Genomic DNA, 16,793 nt, shown 5'->3' on the forward strand with positions numbered 1-16,793 from the left:
CCACCCACCGGTCAAGATGAGGCAGTGACTACCAGTGATCATTCCTACTCACTTCACAGAACGTCCTGTCCTATCAAGTAGAGGATAGGATACTGAGAAAGAAAGAAAAGAAAGAAAAGAAAAGAAAAGAAAAGAAAAGAAAAGAAAAGAAAAGAAAAGAAAAGAGTAAAGAGAGAGAGGCAACTTACCCAGCTAGCAAGATCACAGAGTCATCCTGAGTCACACATTCAAGATCCCTTGCTACAGAAAGCAGGCTACCATCATCCTGTCTTTTATACACACACACACACACACACACACACACACACACACACACACACATTCTATTTATACTGGAAAGATGGACAGGCCTAACCAGGAAGTAAATTAATTCAATACTGCACTTGAAAAATGTCATTAAGTCCCTCCCACAACAGAGCAACAGTTACTAAGGAAATAGAGCACACCAAATGGAAAAACATCCCTACAGGAAGGGACATTTTTTTAAAACATGAACACCCACAAAACCTAACCAAATAAGTTGTAGAATATGTTTTTGCCTTACCACTTATTCCTAAAAACTTACATGAAATGCAGTCCTCCTAGAAATCGCTGGGGAATGAAATCTTAACTGCATTCAACAGCTCACAGCTCTCACAAAACTACACTACAAAAATAGGCATATGCAATTCAGGAAACATTAGGGTTATACACTAGGCACAAAGGCCAAAACCCAGAAGAGAAAGCGAAACGAACTTTTTTAAAAATCTAGCAACATTCAAAAAATTTGTAGTGCATAAGAAATAAACACTGCAGCTTCATTTTTTATTTCCTCTCACTGTGGACAGACTGCTTCACTGGCCTAGTGTCGGTTACCTAGGTGATGGCTAGACTGAGCAGCCCAACGGGCTCCAGGCCGAAAAGACTCTGAGAGTTGAGGCTCTGTGCCTATGTCTGATGATCTGTCACTGTTCTAATCACCAAATAAGTCCTAGGAAGAAAGTCCACTGAGAAATGAAGAGACAGCTCTAACCTTGACAACACACACACACACACACACACACACACACACACACACACACACACCATGAAAATTAATACATGAAGAGTCACTGCTTATGGGAAAAAAATCTCAATTACTGGCTGGTTCACTTAAGTTTAAAGGGGTAATGGACTTTCAGGGAGACAGATGTGACAAAAAGGAGACAGAAGAAACCTGAGGATCTGTTTCTAACCAGAGTCTGAATCAGGTGTCACCCTGGGAAAGAGATGTCACACTTACCCACATGAGCTCCTCAACCTCATGAACAGATAATCTGGACCTTGGCAAGTTTCCATGTCTCAACATTTCCTAATAGCATAAAAGGATGTCCTTGGAAAAAACACAGCCCTTGCCCTCAAGGCAGCCATGGGGCAGACAACACCAGATAGGACATCCTTCCCCTGGTTCTGGGCCCACTTACAGAACTTGGTCGAGTCCCTCAGCCTGTCAAACTCACACTTTCTCATTTGTGAAGTGAAGACATGAAACTTGAAGTCCCTTCTGAATAAGTCCCCCTTGAATATTCCGCTGTGGCCCTGTCTCTGGTCAAGGGAGATAGGACAAATGTGTATGAAAAGAACATAGTGACCAAATACAGAAAATCTGCACATAAACCCAAGTCTGAGAACAAGTCAGAGAAATGAGCTGCTTGCAACCAGGGAAGGCCAGGTTGGGTATTATAGATCCTTCATGCTACTATTAATTTCTATGATTCGGGGCTATAAAACAATTTGAAGTTGTATTATAAAAGCTATAAAGGGGCACCTGGGTGGCGCAGTTGGTTGAGCCTCCGACTCTTGATCTCAGCTCAGGTCATGATCTCACAGCTCGTAGGTTCGAGCCCCACATCGAGCTCTGTGCTGACGGTGTGAAGCCTGCTTGGGATTCTGTCTCTCCTTCTCTCTCACCCTCCCCTGCTCGTGTGTGTGCACACATGCTCTCTCTCTCTCTAAATAAATAAACTTAAAAATTAAAAACAAACAAACAAACAAAAAAACATCCTAGCCCTGGGAAGCTTGATGGGCTCCAGATAATTAGGTCAGCATTTTAGGAAACAAGTGCAAAATCAAATATACACACAAGCTGCAAACTGGAAAACGCAGTAATTATATTAGAACATCCTTTAAAATGTCACTTTGACAAATATGACACCTGATAAATCCGAAGGACTATAGTCTGAGGTTCTACTCAAACCAGGTGGGAGAAAGTTCCCCTCCCCCCAAATAAGCAAATAGGATACTGTCCCTAGTGAATCAGGAAGTCTGTAACTATCTCCTCATGCTATCTAGGAGCAAAGGAAGCAAGAGGTTGTCTATCCCACCCCTTCATTTTATGGAGGAGACTGAGGTTCATGGAGGAGAAGCAATGTGTTGAAAGTGACTGTGATGATAAAGGCAGAGCTGGGAATGAAACCAGGTATCAGTCTAGGCCCAAGCTCCCAAGTTCTCCCATTCACACAAACTGGCCAAAAGGAAGAAGCTGAAAAAGGGATGTGGTACACACCTATACCACTACCAATGGGGACCAGGGAATCCTGAGAAGTTTTCCACTTTCCCAGGCCCACACCACAACACCAATGTGCTAAAAAGAAAAGTCAAGGAAGGGTCGGGAGCTTGGTACAGAATCAGAATGTGCACTGAAGTTTCACCTGACACAGTCTGAGCACATCATGGTCACCTCAGCTGTGAACGCCAGGCAAGCAGAAGGTGGCTGCATGAGAAATGGTTACCCCTCCATGCCTGGTACAAGGGGTACAGACTGGCCACACTAGGGAGTTGGGCTTGAGATGCTCCACACTTAGCACTCTCCCCCATTCCAATTGTCTTCAGATAAAATTAGCTTGCAATGGGCATGACAGGCAAAGAAAAATGGGCTCCCACAGGGAGCTAACAAGTGTGAGCAATAAGGAGGAGAAGCTGTCTTCTGGTTCTTCGGTAAGAGTAGGAGAGAGTGAGGACTGAGGAGCTATCTGTGTGAAACAGTGTTTGTCCTGCCCATATGCACTCCCCACACCAAGCCACTCCCTGCCCCAGCTAACAGCAGCCTTCCATACAACACCTAGGCCTTGCCTAAGACAAGCCCTGCTCTCTGTCCTACAGAATGCTGTACAAGCTGCATCCTTTCATTCAGTATTTCAATAGCTCTTTGTGGATATTACTCTAGCAAGGTATTATTTTAGATGATGGGGAAATAGGAGTGAACAAAACAAACCAAGTTCTTGTCCCCATGGTGTCTATGCTGTTTATGGAGCTGTTTCCTAATGGAAACCTTTTCTTGCTAATGTTTGTATCTTCAGCATTGACCATGGGGCCTAGGATACAGCAGGTGTCCAATAAATACAGGTTATACTGCACTGAATCACATATGAGCTTCAGCTTGATCACCCCCTTGTCACTCTTACTACCTCTGCTCTGTATTGGCTGCACAAAGTCCTGACGCATGGTACACAAAGAGGCTGCTAGCCACAGGGCACTCAAAGCCTAGAGGGCATTCTGAGAAGTTCCAACTAGAAGTCTGGAGCCCAGGCAGTGCCAACCCCTCCACTATGTAAAAGACACTCAAATGAGAGCTTTATACACCAACAGGCCAGAGGACAAAAGGCCAGGATGAGTCAGACTGCCTTGGGTTCACCTCATTCTAGGCTATGTGTGATTTCAGTAGTTACTTAACCCCTTTGAGCCTCAGTTTCCTCATTTGTAAAATGAAAGCAACAGTGGAACCTACCTCATAGAATTCTTGTACATTTAATGAGGAAACATACACAGAATACTGGTCTCTAATAAACGGTAAAGAAGTAATAGTTGCTACAGTGATTATAACTCCCCTCAGCAGATTGATAAATTATGTCTTTAAAGAGTATTCCCTCCCACTTTTCCAGTTTCTAATTGACCTAATGAGACAAAAAAATGGATTTTATCTCATAGTTCCTCAATTGATTTGTCTTGATTTATTTTTTTAAAGTTCTCAATAGATAAAAATCTAAGCTTAAAATCATTTTATATGAGCTAAAATTAATAACAGAAAGAATCAGGAGAAAGGATACAAAATTAGACAAAATGTGTGGGTGAGATATTTGGTATGAAATGTGGTAGAATAGTAGAAGAAAAAATGACAAAAAAGAAACTTGCCTTTAAAAGGCAAAAGAGCCTCTTGATACTCAATTTTTTTCATGTTTCATATTGAACATCAAATTTAAAAAACAGCAATAGACAATAATAAATGAACTTAACCAAGGTTTTACATCTCTTTGCCAGAAAATAATCATGCAGGGTCCAATCTTCCAATTTGACTTTATTCCATCCTTTTCCCCATTTGGTTTGTTCCCTTTGTAAAGTGCTAACTTTTTAAGCCCTTAATGTTCATTTCTTAAGCTTCCAAAAGGCCCAAGAATTAAACTCTGCACGAGGATATCTTACCAACCCCTCCCAACAGCCTGATAAACCCAGCTCTCTTCTATGAAACAGCAGGTTTTGGAACAGAAACACCAACACTTTAAAAGCTAATAAAAATTGATCAATAATAGAGCCAATGCTCCCTATAGAAATGAAAGATCTATATAATTTCAGTCACTTGCATTAGCAAAGGTTTCCTAAACATCCCTTGTTTACAAAGCTCCAAGCCAGCTCCACATTTGCATCTTTAATCAAAACACATAGGGAATGCTGAAACTTTCATTATATAGTTTTGTCTTATTTGCTTGTATTCATTTTCTGACAAATATATTCCTTTAGAAAAAAGAAAACTTTCTGTTTTATCATTTTTGTAAAGATGTTATCTTTTTAAAGTAATCTCTACACCCAGCATGGGGCTCAAACTTACAACCCCAAGATCAAGAGTCACATTCTTTACTGACTGAGCCAGCCAGGCACCCCTCTGTTTTATAATTTTTTACAACTCAATATCCAGTTTGAGGTGGGTTGTGTTGGATAGAAATACTTTGACAATACTTTTCTTAAGATATTTCCAAAGAAAAGTCTATATCATCTGGGACAGATAGGAGAGAAGAGGGATGTATACTGAACACCTGACAGGCATCTCCCCAACACCTGGGGACTGCGACACTCTGACTAGTGGCCAGCAGACTCCACTGCTCAATTTAATGTAGTTGCAACTGTGGGATGGACACACACACACACACACACACACACACACATACATACAACTGTTGAGCAATTTGTGCCCTGGCAGAAAGACTCCTTATGGCCTAAATACGCCCATTATAACAAAATTTAGGGGAATCCCACTTACCTCCAGAAAGAGAAGACAGTTCCTTCCTATTGTCAGCACAGCAGACATAGACACAGACCCATCCCATACCCTTTTAGAACTTAAACTTCCACTCAACACAGTACTGTTTCTATCATTTAAGGAAACCAGAAAAATGATATGTGCTGGATCACACACCATCCTACTAAGATCATAGATTCCCTGAGTACCTTAGAGAAAACACATGTTGCCATATGAGAGTGAAAAGATAATCTCGAGAGCAACCTTTCAAGAATGACTTGGAATTCAACTGGAAAGCTGTCATTTGAGACATACCAAATTCTGGAAACAGAACTCATTTAGCCCAGTCAGTTAGCGTTGGTGGAACAACTTAATCTGATCACAGAAATTCAAGGAGATGAACATTTCAGCAGATGTCTGAAGGACATAACACAAAATGGTACTGTCTGAGGTTGGCCCCCGGAGCTGATGTCACCGGCAGCAACCAGTCTGAGAGTGTGACAAACGAGCTCTCGGTGATACAGTTACGCACAATAATGAACGCTACATCTGTGAGAGGCCCCAGCACACCAAGCCATTTGACAAGCAGTGCCTGACTCCACATATATTAGGGAAACACTGATAGAGTTTCACGTCTTCCTGGAAGGCTGGATGAGGCAGAGCCATGAAAGTGCATCTGTCCTGAAGAGCAGCTGTTGAAGGGGACAGAGAATTCAGGGGAAAGGCTGCCTGGTATTTAACTAATGGGACTACACAAACCCTGTCCCTGTGTGTCTGGAGGCCTCCAGCCAAGCAGAAAGAGTTCATTAGACCAATTTCCGCTGCCTTGGTAACAAAGGCCTATGCGTGTGCTCTTACACAGTAAAAGCAAACGAGTGTTATTCATGGGGGAAAGCACTACAGACAGGTACTGCGTGTCCCACCCAGCAGCCCAGAGGGCAGTAGAAACCTGCCCTCTTGCAGTGTAGAACTGGTCCCTCCACAAGCCCAGTGTGACAGGAAGCAGTCTCCCATAGCACCTGAGGCCAGGTGCTTGCAAGTTTGCTGAGTTTGCTCAGCTTTAGAAGCACTTCCTGGCAGCTACAGAAACTGTCTCATTCTGAATAGTGTACTCAACCCAGCATCCTCGATGCTGAGTCAGTCTGTCTGTCTTATATGTACACCATCAGATCTGGACAAGAGAATTCTGCCACCAAAGAAAACTGCAGAACTCTGGCAGCAAGAGGAAATTCTAACTACCAAATTCAAAACCTGAAATCACTATTCATGTTCCCATCACTTGCCAAAGTTAGCTACACAGTGTCTGTGAGGCTTTTCATGATTTAAGTACACCATGGACCTCGCCAGCCTGACAGGCGACTTTCTCTGCATTTAAAATAGCATCTTCTTTCAGTTCTTCCATGTTCCTTCTCGAAATCTAGCCCTTATTTATTCCCTTCCCTTCTGGGCACATTCTAACCTCTAATCTGCAGTTGGGAGCCCTCAGCAAGCTTCTTCAGACAGAAGCCATACCTCCTGCTTCCACATCCCCAGGAGGGTAGGAGGGAGGCACAGGTAGGAAGAGAACATAAGATGGGAGGAAAGGAAGAGACTTTTCCACAGTGTACAACAACATCACCCCACTCCCACCTTCCCATGGTCTAGTGAGTAAATGAGTTCCTTTAAACAGCAAGAATGAGGATTTAATTTTGTTCCTCCTATTGCTGCTTCTCACCAAAATATTCTCTCTAGACCACTGTTCCCCCAAATATTCAAAAGGAGACATGCAATCATCAAAACTAAATTTTGTCCATTTTGACCTAAAAGCTAAATATATTGACAAATAAATTTAAAATAGGAAACACGCAAATGTAAACACACAAGGCTAATATCAAAAAGCATGAAGCTGCCTGTTTATCTGGGCTGGTTGGTTGGAAGAAATGATAGAGAGGGTGGGGCTGAATGCTAAGACAGGCTACCATTAAGTGATGAACTACTACAGTCAGGAGCTCTACAATACCCCTTGGCACTGACACAGCCACTCACTCTGTGGGTGTGCTGTGCTCAGAGAAGTAAGCACAGCTTTGGGGTCTAACAGAAGGAGCTTAGAATGACAATTCTGCTGAGCAGCCTGCTACACACTACTTGGGCCGGTTATACAATCTCTGTAAGACTCAGTGTATTCATCTGTCAAATGGGGCATTAATGTAACTGTAAGGCAGTGGCAATGACTAAGTGAGAAAATATAGGAAATGTATGTACATGGCACCAGAAAATCTAACAGGCTCTCAAAAAAAAGGTTAAGGCAATAATAGGAAGCAGCGAAGAAGGGCAGGAATGATGCTACCTATGGTTGTCTGACCCTTAGAAAATGCATCGAAGTTGAGGTCAGTTGACAAGACTGTAAGAGAGTTTAAAAAAAAAAAAAGGACAGGGTAGGGGATAAGAAAAATAGAGAGCCTCGGTGGGACCCATTCAGCTCCACTCCGTGGCTGAATTCTCAAAGAGTTAAAATCTAGGACCTGTTAGATTAGAAATCAATATTCTCATTTCCAAATACTTAAATAGTTCAACATCAGGGACATTTCACTTTGTCCTGGCCACAGGCGAAAAGTCCCCCATCTAACCCAAACATTCACCTGACCCCTATTAATCTGCCCTACGTCACCCTACTACACCCTCATTCCTACCCCAACATGTAGAACTAGTCAATATTTACTGCACACCCACTAACCATAGGGATTCCCCACATCATAGAAATCACTCCTATTGAAGTGACTCATCTCTTCACTTCCTTTGGATAAAAACATGTTATTATGTTCAATAAAACCATACAAGAAATAATAGCTAAAGATGACATTTAAATAACTTATACCAACACCTAAAAATGGCTTCTTGGAAGAAAAGGAAATGATAGGCATTTTCAAGGATATTTTAAGAGCTCCATCTTTTCTCCTCCTTCTCCACCCACCTCCCCCCACAGATGAGTCACAGCAATATTCAGAGACACACGGGCCCCTGGCCTAGAGGTAAACTTGGGCAAAAGAGGGTTTTATAGTGAGGACGAAGGCTGCCATTGAAATTTAAAAGCAGTCTAGCTACTCTACTACCATCCTTTCCTTACTGGTTTCCATGGAAACAGACCTCAGATCGCCAAAAACAGGGTAAAGATAGCACCATGCCCAGTTTTCTTGCAATCTGTTTCCATGGGAACTGGAAGAGAAGAGAATGGAGGCTGGGTAGCTAGACTGCCTGCAAATCTCCATTCCCATCAGATGGAGATGCAGACAGTGTTGGCACACTGGTCCAACGGCCTGCAGGCTTCCATGGTCTCGTCAAGAATGATATTTCCACTCAGGGATGGAGTCTAGAGAAAGGGAACCTCACACCAATAGCAGCTGCAAACCTCCAGACACCCACTCAGCAGGTGATTCACCTTCTCGAACATTCCTTCACCAACCAGAGGTAATACATTTCAGACTAGTGGTTTCCATGTCTGGCTAGGCAGCGGGATCATCCCAGACCTAATGAAATAATATCTCAGGAGCTGGGACCAGGATTATGTAGTTTTTAATCAGCTCCAGAGGTGATTCTAATAGTTGGCCATTCTGGGAAACCAATGACCTAGACCAGAACTTCCCAAAGTTTACGGTGCTCATGGATCTTGTGGGGACCATGGTGAAATGCAGATTCCAATTCAGCAGGTCTGGGGAAGGGTCTGAGATTCTGCATTTCTAACTAGCTCCCAGATGATACTGATGATTCTACTACTTGAACCACATCTGAGTAGTGAGAATCCAGATTCTAGTGATTTGGCTCTAGAAACTTCTCAACTGACCAAAGATAGAGACTGCAGCCATTCCCATAGGAGCACCTTATTCCCATCTTCAGCCATCAGTCCACACCCAGGCAAGGCCTCTAAGACAGACAGCTTGGTGTTGGGGGCTAAACAGGAGTTGAGTCATGCTTTATATTACCATCCCTCTGTTTCCACTACCTCCAGGGACAATCCTACATGGATAAAATGGTAACAAAATAGTCAAAATTTATGTATAGTCCTTAGGGGAACCATGCTTGTCTCCTCCAAATCAGATTTCTCTAAAGGTAAAAAGCAAATTCTACATAGCTGAGGATCAATTTGTGGTGAAAAATGTATGAAATACTTAGAATATATTATCAAAGAAGAATGAAACTCCACATGTTATTTTAAAAGAAATAAGAGATAATTTTGAAAAACTCTATAATTATAAGGAAATAACTCAGCTAGCCTTAAAATCCCTATTCTAGTAGAAAATGTACAGAGTAAAAGTAGGCTCCACATTTCAGCTAAAAGTATGAAGAGTAATACAAAAGTAATGTTGATTTCTATACTGAACCACAAAATAACTTTAAACCACATAAAATGCCAGTGTGTTATTCAAAAGCAAGTCACTGATTTTCTATTTTAAGAAATCTTCATTTTGCCTATGTATAAAAAGGGAGCTATTTCAGTTTGTTTCATTAAATACATTTTGAATCTCCTTCTTCAAAAAGCATAACATACATTAATCTTTGGAAATTAAAATATGAACAAAGAACTCAACTATAAATCATTGAATTATGTTACAAGCTTAGTTGAAAAACAATCTTCTGATTCTAAAAATATAAATGGGGAAAAAGATCAATTCTTTGATTAGTCAGCACACACGTAACAAAGAGAGCTCAGCGTTTTGCAGAGTCCTGTAAGTCCTGCAGGCAGCCAAAGAAAACTTCGCACATACAGTCTGTGACACATTTTCATTCCAATGAGGCAAAAATATACATATATTTATTTATACATGCATATATAATGTCACACACAAACTTTAAAAAAAGCCATGAGTTAGTTTGAGACTCAGCTGCTTTTTAGGTTCCCAAAGCACATGAAGCCAGAGTGCTACAACTGCTATGATAAGAAAATAAAGTCATAATGAGGGATTTCTGCATTTGCTTCAAAGATAACAAACACACACACACACACACAAAATAACAAATTAAACAGCTGCAGTAGAGGATGCCAAAAGGGTGTGAGCTGTTAAATGCTCCATTAAAAAATATAAAAATAATTGGGAGTAAATGCAGAGTTGTTCTAATACAGCGCCACTGAAATCTGTTAGTCTGTGAGACCCTAGCCAGAGAATCAGTTGTAGGTATTTAGTGTGTACATGTGTTTGTTTACTTTGTGTTTACATGAAGAAGAAACTGGAGCTGGGCCAACAAACTTCCACCAAAAGGCCAGATGGTAAATGGCTTTGCGAGGCATACAGTCTCTGTCCCTGTTCCTCACCTCTATCATCACAGCATGAAAACAGCCACCACAAACACATAAACAAATAAGTGTGATATGTTCCAATAAAACTTTATTTACACAAACAAGTGCTAGCCAGGATGTGGCCTGAGCTACAATTTACAAACCACCGGACTAGACTATAAACTCCGTAGTTTGAAGGAAATGTCTTATTCAACACCCTCTCCATAGCTTTAGGTAAGGGAAGAGAAAAAAAGGCTGCAGGATCTGTCTTGTATCCATTTTTCAGTCACCCCTAAGGAATTCCTTGGACTCTTCCTAAATGTTCTAGCATTTCCCAGCACTTATATTTTAGCCCTGTACAGCTGCTAGTAATTAACATATAATAATTACTTGTTGTGTGCTGTGTTCTCTGCATCTTGTCTTGTGCTTTATTGCATTTATCTTGTTTCCTTCACTAGATTCTAATAGTCCCAAGGGCAAGACTTTGTAATTTGCACTTTCCCTCAGAATTTAGCTTAATGTTCAGCAAAAGATACTGCTGACAAACAAATCCTCCCCACCTCTCAAGGGGAGGTAAAAAATGGCTAACCGGGGGGAAAAAGACACTACCATCTTTTATGTTTACCACCAATATGACTGGTAGAGAGGACGATCTTCAGGTCTACCCTATGAAAACCAAGTACACAGTGAACATATTCATTAGAACTTCCTGAGGGCTAGGGCTGGCCTTACCCAATTGTGTCCTCAGACACTGCACATGGAAATATCTACTAAATTCAATAGTATGATGAACTGTATGGTGAACCAGGCTAATTTCTTACACTTGAACAAAACTGTGGAATATGGGAATAGGAAATGCTTTTAGATATCATCATCCAGTTCAACTCATCCCACATAAACAGAAATTATGGCTCAGATATCACCAAAAGTTATGCAGAGCTGGGCCTAGAACAGAACATAAAATTGAGCTAGATCCCAGGCTCTTTTAGATACAATAGAGAATTTCCTGATGTTTTAGGGGATCCTATAACAAATCTTCCTCATAAATAAAAGCATATGCATTAGTAAAAAGATGTTTATTCCCTAATTGAGCAGTTCCTTGAATCTGGGTTCTCACAGACTCAACCTGCCTAGTGGAAGGCATACCAGTCACTACTTACAGTGTTCATACAGGAGACTATGACAGTCGGAAGTGGCACAGCAGAGAGGATATACAGTTGTGGCTTGGGATCCAGGAGGAGCAGGGTATGGAACACCATGCCTCTGGAGACAGCCTCAATCTTAGAGCACAGGAGACACCATCTCGTGTCTCAGCAGCATTTCACAGACCTGGGTCCTCAATCTCAGTTTCTCTGTATGCTGTTCCCATGAAGCATCAAATTAAGATGAACACAGGCAGGGGCGCCTGGGTGGCTCAGTCAGTTGAGCGTCCGACTTCGGCTCAGGTCATGATCTCATGGTTCGAGCCCTACAACAGGCTCTGTGCTGACAGCTCAGAGCCTGGAGCCCACTTCGGATTCTGTGTCTCCCTCTCTCTCTGTTCCTCCCCGGCTGGCACTCTGTCTCTCTCTCAAAAATAGATGATGATTAAAAAAAAAAAAAAAAAAAAAACAAAAAAAGATGAACACAGGCAGCAATTTCCATGGCCACTTAATCCCAAAGGAGGAGAGTCTTTTCTGCAGCCATCTCTACCTCCCACTGCTGTCTCAAGAACAACACTAGCTCAATCGAAAATCTTGTTAACATAATCTGATAAGAAAAGGTAGAAGGATCAAAAACCATGAAGGAGACATGACCTACATCTGAAAACAAAGTAAGGTCTGATGTCACAGAAAATGGCCAGCTCCCTGGACCATTCCAAGCTGTTCTTCTTCCTTCCTTCCTTCCTTCCTTCCTTCCTTCCTTCCTTCCTTCCTTCCTTCCTTTTCTTAATGTTTATTTATTTTTGAGAGAGAATGAGACAGAGTGTGAGGGGAGGGGCAGAGACAGGGGGAGACAAAGAACCTGAAGCAGGCTCCAGGCTCTGAGCTGTCAGCACAGAGCCCAACGCGGGCCTTGAACCCATGAACGATGAGATCATGACCTAAGCCAAAGTCAGATGCTCAACCAACTGAGCCACCCAGGTGCTCCCCCCCCCCCCCCAGCTGTTTCTTTCAGCCACTCTGGCAGTACAGGAAATGGAAAGAGCATCATCTTTCCCATTTTTACTATTGTGCTTTATAGGAGTGATACAAATACTAAACTATGTAGGGTCCATGTAAAATGCCTGACATAGAGCAGGCACTTACTAGTATTACTATTATACTGAGCACCATCATAATGGAATCATTAAGGACAGTCAACACAGTCAACTCAAGTAAATAAAAGCAATAAAACTAGTTTTCAACTAGTTTTCAAATAATGTGTTCACATGGGGCTCAGTGGTGACCATGTTCAATCCCAGCCTAGATTCTCAGTGATTCTAGTTTTCCATATCCACCCTTCACTTCTTCCCCTTTGTGCCCACTGGAACATGAACAGAGGCCACAAGTCCATTACACCCAAAACTGTAAGTTCCTATAGGACAATGTTTTTCAAACTGGGTTGTGACCCATTCATGGGCTATGAGATTAATGTTGTGGATAATAGCCAGTATATATACATTTTTTAACACAAAGTACATCTCAGAAAGTAAGGGTGAGTACTGCCTCAAGAAACTTCTGTACAGTGATAGATATTGTGGGTACTGGTATGTGTGCACTGGGTCACAATGTAACATTTACTTCTTACTGTGAATCGTGGTCAGGATATAAAATTCACTTCCTACTGAGGAATACTATGCTACTAACACAGATCAGCAACACAGCTCCCTGTGTGAAAGGCCACTTGTAATCAGGAATTTAATTATTGTGTTGGCTGAATACTAAAAATGTCCATGCACTAACTACTCCATACTAATGGAGACATATTCTAGTGAAAAAATCTCAAGAATTCAAAATCTCCCCAGAACCCCCCATAGTTCCAAGCCTGAGCCCTGCTTCTGGGTAGCCAGCATGGCTGGTCTGAAAGTGATGATCTTCACAATTATCCCTGATTTGAAGATGAGGCAGAAGACATGAGAGAGGCAGTCTAACTGTGTAATCCCACTCTTTATTTAAAAGAAACCTGTCATCAGAGGGGCGCCTGGGTGGCTCAGTCGGTTAAGCATCCAACTTCGGCTCAGGTCATGATCTTGCAGTTCGTGACTTTGAGCCCCGCATCAGACTCTGTGCCCGATGAGCTGAGCTCCGACAGCTCGGAGCCTGGAGCCTGCCTCAGATTCTGTGTCTCCCTCTCTCTCTGACCCTTCCCCTCTCAAGCTCTGTCTCTCTCTCTCTCTCTCAAAAAAGTAAATAAACATTAAAAAAAAATTTTAAGAAACCTGTCATCAGAGGAAAAGACACTCAAGGACAGCATATTTATCTATAGAACATGAAGTTCATTTTCAATATTTACTAAGAGGTAGTAAGAGCATTTACCAAAGATCTGGGAACCCTGAAGTAGCTCTCTGAAATGCCAATCTGATCAGGTTGCTTCCCTGCTTAGTATTCTTCAGTGGCTCCCCACTGCCTGCAGGATGTAGTTCAAATTCTGAAACATCTGGAGCCTTTTGTGGTCCAGCTGCTGTTTCCTTTTCCCCAACTCATCTCCCCGAATTCCTGTGCAAATCCCATGTTCCAGCCATCCTGAGCAACTCCACAAGATGCCACGGCCAGCCCAGTGCCTGCAGTGCCCTCACCAGCACCTCCCCCATAAACACATACAACCAACCTGAGCCTCTTTCTTGCCTCTGGGGGCTCCTGCCACATGCAGCCCTTTCTAAAAGCAACTGTCATCCTGACATATTTTTCAGTTTTCTGTCTCTTTCAGGCTGAGTGGCTTCTTGAGGGCAATAAATGCCTATCACTTTGCCTCCAAACACAGGGATCCAGGGGTAAGAAGTGCTCCATAAATACTTAACTGAATGGAAAAAGACAAAACTACTCTTAGAGGGATGGGGAGTGGTCATTGCTCTTCAGTCTGCCTATGCCCTACTTTTATGAGCCTGGCATCAACATCTGGATAAAGTACACTGTCCTATAGCCAGCCTTGGCCTTTCCATTTGTGATTTTGATGTCCAATTTACTGCTGGACACACACAACTGACAGCTTCCTCTGGCAGAAAGAACTATGGCATATGACATTTTCCTCCTTCTCCACTGACCCTCCACCCCACCTAGACATAAAGTCAAAACACTAACCAGCAGGTTGACCACAAAAGGGAACAGATAGCACTTAATGTTGACAGACAGCTTCCAAGGTAAATACTCTGAGCTGATAAGGACTGTTACAAGTAACAGGTAAACACACCTTCATGATATATGAAAACTATATAGTTATATACACATTATATACATGTTATATGTTGTGCATTACATATTATACACAGTACATACATGAGGATGCGTGTGTGGAGACAGACATAGAAACAGAGATAAGGAGAGAGACAGAACACATCTATTAATTAGGATGGATTAACACATGGCACTGGGCAGGGTGGGGGGAAGGCACACATAATAGGTTCATCTCAACAAGATGACGAGTTCACTCCCAAAACACAACAGATGACTGTGCTTGTAAAGTTATAATAAACACTAGAAACAGCAGCAACTACAAATGACAAAGCCATTACTGGGAAAAAACAAAAACAAAAACAAAACATTTGCATCTGGTAAGCTCTCTGTAACAATGTGACGTGACTCCACCCAGTGCTTGAGCACCCAAAGCATTCTCTGCACTGCTGAGCCTGCTCAAGCCTACCCACCTGGGTAACAGAAACTCATCACTTCATGAGTAAGCCAGGTCACTCACCTGCATGAGCCACTGGCAGGTACGTAAGGTGGGCCTGCTTCAGAAGGGATTGGGTGTGATGAAAAGACAGGAAAGCCTGTATCCTTGTCCTTGCCTTCCAAACTGGACCACTTTTGAGCAAGAGTAAATCTCATCTTCTCATATGGGGCAAGCCCACCCTTTTAGCTCAGGCCACAACCACAGGGGAAGTCCTATCTGTTTCTTCTTATGTACAAAGGGGATATTACTACCCAAGGAGACAAGAAGGAAGAGGAGTTGCCCTAGTTGCTGCTACTGACAAAACCTTGGCCCAGGTAAAGAGTCATTAGTGTTTTTAATCCAATAGTGTAAACTTGTTAGGACCTGGAAACAATGCTCACTGCTACAGTGGATTTGTCCTTGGAGATTCTATCTCCTTCTTCCTGTATTAACCCTCCCAGCTTCACATATCTAAGTGTTCCAGATGAAAAGGGAACTGTCAAAGATGGCACACGGCTATTCATTTTGCACAGCAATAGCAATATGATCAGTGGGGCTAAGGGCATCTCAGAGCCTCCACCCTGCCCCAAACCTGAACCTTAATGCCCGTCCCCAAACCCACTCCTGTTCATGGCACCCTTGGCTTCCTGCCATATTTGCTATCTACATACCCCTGTACCTCCAAGTGAGGTGTGAGGAGAGAAGGGTAACACTGATCTTTTTTCATGAAAGATGTGTCAAGAATTCTTTCTTAGCCATTGGCTCTGAACCATACTTCAAACCACAATAAACAGATACTACCAGAACCCAAATGAAGTGCTTACTATCATTATCCATATTTGATAAAAAGAATACTGAAATTCGCAGAGAATTAACTTGTCCAAAATCATCTAATATCATGTAATCATGAGTGAATGAGCCAAAAACACAAACAGAAGCTGAGAGGAAAATTTCACTGAGGGGAAAACTTACAGAGAGCGGTAGTAGGCTACTTCAATGAACAAATCAAAGCACACCTAATGGAGGGTCCAAAGCATCACTACAAGTAGGGCAATAAAGCAAACAAAGTCACAACAACAGAGAGCAAGTAACACACACCAAAAAATACCTCTTGAAAGGCCAGGCCCTGGGCAGTATATGACCCCTCTTTAACATAGTAGTGCTCACAGGTGCAGGGCACATAACAAGCTTTTAAAACACATAAGGGACAGAGAAGTAGCCAAATGATGAAACAGAAGAATTCTCCTCAAAAGAAATTCCAGGAAGAAATGACAGCTAAATAATTGATCAAAACAGATATAAACAATATAACTGAACAAGAATTTAGGATAAGAGTCATAAGATTAATTGCTGTACTTGAAAGAAGCATAGAAGACAGCAGAGAATCTATTGCTATAGAGCTCAAGGAAATAAAAACTAGTCAGGATGAATTTTAAAATGGTGTAAATGAAGGGCAAAATAAACTAGACG

The 16,793-nt window shown here is 42.1% G+C and overlaps 1 protein-coding gene across 22 annotated transcripts in view; it reads right to left on the reverse strand.

Annotated features, from left to right (window-relative positions):
* The window catches only part of LDLRAD4 (low density lipoprotein receptor class A domain containing 4), a 442,107-nt gene that overhangs the window by 259,131 nt on the left and 166,183 nt on the right, over window positions 1–16,793 (reverse strand). Inside the window, exon 1 of one of the 22 annotated variants that reach the window (XM_053206369.1) lies at window positions 189–208. The exons of the other annotated variants lie outside the window; for them this stretch is intronic. The gene's annotated coding sequence lies outside the window, so the exon portion shown is untranslated. Of the gene's footprint in view, window positions 1–188; window positions 209–16,793 lie in introns of those variants that run through there. 22 annotated transcript variants of the gene reach the window in all.

Source organism: Acinonyx jubatus, chromosome D3 (genome assembly GCF_027475565.1).
Source record: "Acinonyx jubatus isolate Ajub_Pintada_27869175 chromosome D3, VMU_Ajub_asm_v1.0, whole genome shotgun sequence".
In the NCBI taxonomy this organism is placed as follows: Eukaryota; Metazoa; Chordata; class Mammalia; order Carnivora; family Felidae; genus Acinonyx; species Acinonyx jubatus.